Source organism: Echinops telfairi, unplaced genomic scaffold (assembly GCF_000313985.2).
Source record: "Echinops telfairi isolate 266 unplaced genomic scaffold, ASM31398v2 ScPeMD7_7468;HRSCAF=8506_0, whole genome shotgun sequence".
Classification (NCBI taxonomy): Eukaryota; Metazoa; Chordata; class Mammalia; order Afrosoricida; family Tenrecidae; genus Echinops; species Echinops telfairi.
Window position 1 is genome coordinate 37,975,448 of NW_022111369.1, and position 8,405 is coordinate 37,983,852.

Here is an 8,405-nt window from a genome sequence, read left to right on the forward strand (position 1 = left end):
CCAGGGGGACAGACAACAGAAAAAGTAGGTGAAGGGAGACCGTGGTCCATGTAAGACATGAAAAAACCAATGATAAATTATCAAGGTTTCATGATGGGGGGGGAGGGGGAAATGAGCTGATACCAAGGGCTCATGTAGAAAAAAAAGTTTTGAAAAAGATGGCAACATATGTACAAATGAGCTTGACACAATGGGTGTATGTATGTATTTTTTTTAATTATTTAAAATTTTTATTTGGTCTCATATAAATATTTATTCTAAAATATATCTAAACAGCTTACCAATACATTTAGCTGTACATTTTGATCTAATTAACTACCTTCAGGATCTTCCTTGGACAATTACGGTGTAGTTATAGTTTTTCCTAAATGTGGATGTTGCATAATCTACATGTATGGATTTTTATAAGAGCTGTAAGAGCCCCCAATAAAATGATTTTTAAAAAAAGAATGACTTAGAGATAGAGCTAACTGGGATGATGTACACAAAACTCTTTTAAAAGCAACTTAACTATGGAAGTGTATGTATGATATGTGAATTTTAGATCAATTAAAAAAAAGAATGAGTTAGTGAAACTGTTGTTTATCAAAGAATTGAGTAATATTCAAATATATCACTGAAAAGCCTGGGTTATAAACAGGTAAAGTTTAAAACCAGAGACTGCATTGAAAAAGTAAGCTAGAATAAGTAAAAGGGAAGACAAGATTACAAAAAGAAGGAAACATCAGTAGAATCGGTCAATACCCTCAAATTCCTCAACTTGCTGATATTGAGGAGCTGCCTCGATAAATGGTTATGGAGATTCGCCGTAAGAGTCCAGAAAGGTAGCATAGATCAAATGAGCTGCAAGGGCTTCCAGCCCCCAAATCCTCCGTGAAAGTACGTATTTCTTAGCTCTTTTTGTCATCACCGATAACTGAATAGAAACTAGCAAGCAAAAACCTTGAAATTAACCCCTTCTTTTTTTCTTTTTTTTTTACAATTTTATGTGCCCTAGGCATGAAACAGCTCTGGCCACAATCCAGGCATCAAGCTAAGATGAACAAAGGCTGCCAGTCTGCTTTGCCCCTGACTGATATAAGAGCACTACCACCAATCAGGTGTCTCTTTGCCCATGGCCAGGGGTTCTAACCCCTTCTTTTTTAAGAAAGATACTGTGTTTGCCTTTTTGGAAAACTTGCCGGAATGATGCTTTCACATGGCAGGTCCTTTATGGAAGGAGGAAATCCTTTATCAGTAAACACACAACTGGATTTTTCCAGAGGACCGAGATGTTCTGGCGTTTCTCAGTAAATGAGTTTCCTTTATTCAAGATCTATTTTCATAAACTAGAGGCCATGACTGGCCGATGCTACCATTAATATGCCATAAATAAACCAAAAAGATAAGCACATAAAACAAATAGGATAACACAACAGAGAGTCCCGGAGCAGTGGTCCATGAAAATAAAATCGAGGCTAAGTACTTATCACCGTTGATGTGCTCACAAATTGGGCCACTGTCGAGACTTCCTCAGGGTGGTATTCCAGGTCCGTCGGTGGCCCCTCTGCACTGCGGAGCATGTTCCCAGGGTGGTTACTAACGTGTTTCTCAGGTCTCACTTTATAAAATTTGTTCTACTCAATTTTGTTGAAAAGGATTTAATGGAAGGTGTTCTATGCTGATCTACATGCCTTTTACCTGGGTCATGAGTCTTTAAAGTAGCTCTGTTGTCACTGTATGTTGGACATTGGGCTGCTAACTGCAAGGTGGCAAGGCCAGAGGTTCAAACCCACCCAAGCTTTCTATAAGAGAGAGTGGAGAAAAACAAACAAAACAACAACAACAAAAAAGAGAGAGAGAGGAGGCTGTCTGCTCCTGTACGGATTGATGGTCTCAGAAACCCTGCATGGGGGTCACCAGGAGTCAAAATGCATTCAGTGACAACTGGGTTTAGAGTGAGTCCCTAAGTACAAGGACTAGTGTGATTTGATCTTTTCATCCCCAGACCCTGCGTTTGGCACCTACAAAAAGGACTAAATGAATGATGGAGGAATAGAGGAACCGAGGAGCTCTTCGGTTTAAGTGGATTGTTGCCATCCTTTCTATTGTTTTCTTGATACACTTTATGCTTGCTGCTGTTAACGCCCATTGAATTGGCCCTGACTTGTGGTAAACGTGTGTATAACAGAACAAAATGCTGTCTGGTCCTGTGCTAGCTACATGACTGGTTGTGGATTGGATGGCTGTGCTCCACCATTTTTTCGTAGCTAATTCTTGGCCAGAGATTGACAGCCCTTCCTTCTTGGCCTGACTTGAGTCTGACAACTCCGCTGGCACCTGATGAGCATCGGGGTGGCATGAACACCTCCATCCCCTGCCCGTGGTTGGCTGTGCATGGCTGCGCACACACAGAGAGAACTCTGATTCACCAATGTTCTCTCAAGTGGACTGTATGTCTTTCTTCAAAGTTTAGTTTTGCACAGATTAACCATCTCCTAAGAATACACCTCCTTACAAAGTTCAATTATGGCTGATCCATGAAGAATGACAACTTGGGCCTATGCCAGGCCCACGGTGGGAGTGCAGGGATATTAGGCTATTTTGTGTTAGGAGGAGCAATACCTGGTTCGAAAGCCAGAGCTACACTTACTGCAGGGATCAGACATAGATGCGAACGGTTTGAAAATGCATGGGTGTGCTTTGAACATAAGATTTTGGAAGGGTGTGGGGACTGTAATACATTCTGGAAGAGAATTAACTCTAAGACACAACAAATACACCACCACAGTCAGCGCAATAGTACCCTTGCGTTGATAAGAAAGGACAGTCCTTGCACAAGCCGATCTGCCTCTTCCATCATCCCTTCTATCTCCATTGGAATCCTGGAGGGACGAAAGACTGTAAGCCCCCCAGGTGGGAAGAACTCTTCAAATAAATCTCTCAAATTGGGACCATAGATGACAGAACTACAGAGCCCCACAAGCAGAGTATAATGCCATGTAGAATCGACCATTGTGCCGCTGCCTCTTCCTCCACACCAACTCATCATGTTCTCCAAAAGAGGCTGAAGAGAGCAGTCTTAATGGTCCATCCGCGTGTTTTCACAGGGACTTGACCGTCCTGCTGTACTTCCCATCAGGGTTATGACTTTGATCGAAAGCTTTGAGCTTCTCCCCCTACTTCGTACTTGCTTCCTCGTAAAGAAAGAAGGGTGACCTGGCTGCCATTGGGTCATGATTAATGAATAGTGGCTGGAAGGACTCCTGGCAGCACGGTGAGTTCAGTGTTGGACTGCCAGCCCAGAGATCAGGGGTTCAAAATAAGTACTCTGTTTCCAGAAACCTTTTAGCCTCAGGAAACCCTGTGGAGCGGCGCTAGTGTGTTCTCCAGGGTCCCTGTAAGTCAGGATCAACTCTACAGGAGTTGGTGTTGGGTCCATGGGTGGAGAAGGATGCTGCTATGTTTTGAATTCCTATGTATACATCTGTTTAGGACCTGTGTGCATGCAGTGGGTTCTCACGCTGTTAATCTCTTGTTTCCACATGACAAAACAAGAGCTTCCTCTCTGGTCTTCCAGTAACTGGTTTATGAGATAGGCCTGTGACCTTCCATGCTGGTGTTGGCAGGGTGGTGTTTTCCCTGAAAATTCATTTCTCCATTACATCCCCTCCCCACCCCAGTCTCCAGATGGCTTTAGTGTGAATTTGGGGTGAGGATGAGATGACAGGGCTTTTGCTTTAGATTGAAATGGAGTTCTCTGGTGCAAAACTGCCAGAGTGAATTTGGGGGTGCTCTCCTGGACCATTTAAAAATTTTGGCTCATTTATAACCTACAATTGAACCTTAATTGCATCAATGTTGCATCCCTCCAAGTATGCCTTTATGTCTTGGAAACTGATTTGGAGCCAGTGAATTGGGTTATAACATTGTCTCTCAAACACCCAGCTGCTGCCCTGACACTGTGAAGGACCAGGGAACCAATAGGTATGCTTCAAAGGGATGATGCCCAGGAGTGAGCAGGTACCCCAGAGAGCCAACGCAGTAGGCTGAGGAACGTTGGTAAATGTCCCTTGGTCCAGCAGAACAGCAGGAAATCTGGGAAACTTTGCGAAGCATTGATGGAGGAGCCGCCATGGCTGGCAGGAATCTATTCATATTGTTGTCCTTTGCTTCTATTGAGTTGGTGCCCAGCACATGGTGGTTGACCCAGGAGCAACAGAACAAAATCCTGCCTATTCCTGTTACCCTTATGATTGGCTGGCTGCACAATTGTGATCCGTAAGAAAGGCCTGAACATCAGGCCTTTCTTCCTGCTTCCTGTCATTCTGGTGAAACGTGTGCAGCGTTATAGTAACATGCAAGCCTCCATTCGCAGAAAGGGGACAGCTCGAGTTGGGTCGGTGCATTAGCTAGGAACTGAACCTGGGTGTCATTTGCAGAAGGTAGGAATTCTACCAGCCAAACCTTCATTGTTCTGGTCAGGATTCCCTAGGAAACACTGGCTTGGCGTTTCTTGAAATGTTTGACAGCTGTACACAAGTGGTGAAGAACCACATCATGAGGGTGATGCCAGTGGAAATCAACTTGTGGATTTTTAATGTGATCTCATCCGTCTTCACAAGCTGACTAGGGAAAATGGTGGCTACTCTCACTTTACTCTCAGCGCGAGCATTTTGTTCATCAGAGCACCTTATCCACAGTAGGGCCGCAGGCTGAGTAGGTCACCTGAAGTGCTGACCACTTCAAATGCTTCTGAAGAAATATCAGTTGAAGTAAGAAAGCCACTGGTGTTCGTCCGAGGTGCTAACGTGCTAGTTGAAGAATCTGAAACAATTTTTGTTCATTTCTGTTCGCCATGAGCTAGAAACATGGTGAAAAGTAAGACTGAGAAATAGAATGAAAGCTTTCTCCTTGTAATGGTTTTCAGAGCCAGTGTCCTGATCTAAAGCTGATTCTCTGTGCCCAAAAGAAATTCGCTTACTTGCCACCTCAAAGCCGCTTGACAGATCAAAACCTTTTGGTCTCAAAGTGAATTTCTTTCAGCTGACTTACGACCTCGGGGCGTGTGTTTGCCATTTGAGGTGAAGCCGATTGAAGGCTGAGTTCCAAAAAGGCAAGTCCATGCCACTTCACGCATTTTGTGATTTAACTTCTGACTCTGTTTCTAGAAATATATATGCACGTACATTTTCCCTACATATTTCCCCCATACAACATGCAACATTTTCAGCTACCAAGAATATGGTTGTAATGTTAACTACTTCTCAAATTTTGTTATTGACTTCCCTGTGGTTATAATTTTAACTGCTTCTCAAATTTTATTATTGATTTCCAATTTTATCATAAACACTTTCTTACTTTCTTCCAGGTGGTAGCAATATTTGGTTCCTGTTTTGAACAGAATGAAAGCTGGCTTTGGCAATACTCTGAAGCTTTGGAAATATGTTTATTTGGGTGTTTATTCTTTTTTATTTGTAAGAATAGGATTTACATCAGTTATTCTCTGCAGATTGGGTCAGTATAAGTGTTTGAGGGTATGCAGATGGATTATTCACATCTACATTGAATTTGATAAGGTTTCATATCATTAATCTATTCCAATGAATTAAATGGATTAGTTACAAAATGATATGTTCTGTATATTTTCACTGGTGAAGCACTCTTTAGGGTGTCTTTTCAAATGTGTTAACAAACTGACCAATAGAAAGGCTTTGTCTTGGGCAGAAGGATGGTTGCCATCTTGTCTGAGAAACTCTTAAGTCAAAGCTAACAATGATCATCATGTCTTGACCGAGGCGATGGAGTTTGCCATGATCGGTGAAGGGTACACTTAGGCTCACATTTGAGCTTTATTAATTCCTAGTTTAGTAACTTTGACTGGATTACTGCACCCCACTGAACCTCAATTTCTAACATGTGTAAAATAGGCATCAAGTATGTGTGTTGGGAAGATTAAATGAGATGTTTGTTGAGTTCCTATAAATGGACAAACTCATTGCCATCGAGTTAATGCTGGCTCATGGTGATGCCCTGTGGGTTTTTGAGACTGTAACTGTTTATGGGAGTGCAAAATGCCGACCCTGGGCATCACAGGCCAGTGCCGCCCCACTTAATCACTGGGGCTCCTTATTGACTTAAAAACGAATAGTTTTATTAATAGTTTTATTAATTGTTGTTAGATGCTGTCTAGTTGGTCCCAACTCATAGCAACCTTATGTACAACAGAACAAAGTACCCCCCGGTCCTGTACCCTCCTCACAATGGTCCTTATGTTGGAGCCCTTTGTTGCAGGCACTGTCTGTGCATCTTGTCGAGGGTCTTCCTCTTTTGTCCTGCCCTTCTACATGCCTTCCCCAGCATGATGTCCTTCTCCAGGGACTGGCCCCTTCTGATAGCATGTTCAAAGTACATGAGACCTAGCCTCACCAGCCTGGCTCAGGGCCATTCAGCCTGTACTTCTTCCAAGACAGATTTGTTTGTTCTTTTGGCAGTCCGTGGTACTTTCAATGTTCCTTGCCAGCACCGTAATTCAAATGCATTGATTCTGCTTTGGTCTCTCTTGTTTAATGTCTAACTCTCACAAGCATATGAGGTGATCGAAAATTCCACGGCTTGGGTCAGGCACCCAGGCCTCAAAGTGACACCCTTGCTTTCGCACACTTATGTGAGTGCCTTCCAACTGGAGGCACTCGGCTTCTGGCATTGGATCAGACAATGCTCTACTTCTATTCTAATGGTTTCCACTGTCACAATTTTTTTTCATAAATTGTTTCCAGGTTCTTTTCCTAGCTAATCTTAGTCTAGGAGTACCTCTAAAACCTGCCACCGTGATGACCCTGCTTGTATTTGAAATACCAGTGGTGTGATGGTGTGACTTCCAGCATCACAGCAATATACAAGACACCACAGTGCAAAACAAAAAAAAATGACAGACAAGTCATGGATATAAAATATTAAGAAAGACATAAATTGCTTTATTTGGGAGAACTTTATTGTTCAATGAGCCCAAACTCAAAGTGTGTTCCATAAACTTCATGTAATGTTGAAGAGGTATCCCATGATTAAAGGGATCAATGAGCTAATAATTTGGGGAACCTTTGGGTTAAGCGACTTATTGGCCATTACATACATTTTGAATTCCCAAGAACTTATAGTTCATTTCTCACGCACCAATGTGCATGTCGTCTATAATGAAGCCTGAGATTCTACATTTCAGATGATGCCGTACTTTGAATAACAAGGGTGTGTTTCTGAAAACCTTTGTTCACCAGTATAGGTGACCTTTGTACACCAGTTTTCGTTTGCTTGTTTGTTTGTTGAGGGTTTGGATGTGTTTATTAGTTGGTAGTTCGGTGTTTAATGGTTTTGAGGACAAGCAGTAGTGTTCTATAATGTTAAATACTCTATTTTCACTCAACTGCAAGCCTATGCACAACAAAAGGAAATGCTGTCAGGCAGGTTGTGAACGACCCCCGCAATCATTACGTTTGAGCCCATTGTTGCAGTGCCAGCCATCTTTTTTTTTGGTCTTCTTTTCCTTTGGGGCCCTCTACTTCATAGCAAGCACAAGGTCGTCTCCAAGGACTGGTGCCTCTGGACACCATGTCCGAAGCACTTGAGGTGAAGTCTGGCCTTCTTCACCTCTGGGGAGCATTCTGACTGCTTCCTCCAAGACATATTTGTATGTGTTTCCGGCAGTCCGTGCGTGTCTGTCTTTTTCAGCATGAACATAATTCAAGCCTCATGTTCTTCCAGTCTTGCTTATTCCTTAGAGGATGGTGAATGTCATGGAGACAAACACCCCTCTACATGTACCTAATTTATGGTTTCTTTCTTCAATGGCTTGGTCTTCCTATAGGCTGTGCGCAGGACAACTTTAAATCCTACACTATTTCAGGAATGAGCGAATGGTTGAGAATAAAAAGGTATTTGTTTGTTGTGTTCTTTTTTCAATGAGCAATGAAGAATGGATTCACATTACCAGCATACTGAAAATTGTGCTGGACTTTTTACCAGGCTAAAATTTTACTAGAGAACAACTGTTTGGATTAATATTATTTATGCTTTTTGTCTGCCACTGAGCACATAATCATGGGACCACATGGTGAATCACTCAGCTGAATTCGATATCTATTAAGCCAGTAGTCACCCACTCAGCCACCCACTACTTGTTAATCTATCCGTACACCTGTCTGAGACACACATCGCTCATACATGCTACCATAGATCCTGCTACATGTCTGTACACATGCCCACCTCCCTACACGTTCACCCTCCAATCCATCAAGCGTGTGCTAATTTACTTGATCATATTTATATGGAATTTGTTTGTGTCCGAACACAATAAAAGCAAAATTAATCTGTGGATTTAAAGTCAGAAAATAGTAAATTATTTTGCAATTCCTTAATATAGTCCTTTCAAC

General features: G+C 42.3%; 1 protein-coding gene and 1 non-coding gene across 3 annotated transcripts in view; one reads left to right on the forward strand and one right to left on the reverse strand.

Annotated features, from left to right (window-relative positions):
* The window catches only part of RASGEF1B (RasGEF domain family member 1B), a 757,783-nt gene that overhangs the window by 614,245 nt on the left and 135,133 nt on the right, over positions 1-8,405 (forward strand). The gene's annotated exons all lie outside the window — the stretch shown is intronic.
* On the reverse strand, positions 985-1,127 carry LOC115873414. The gene has a single exon (XR_004048411.1). It is a non-coding gene; the product is annotated as a small nucleolar RNA SNORA48 (small nucleolar RNA).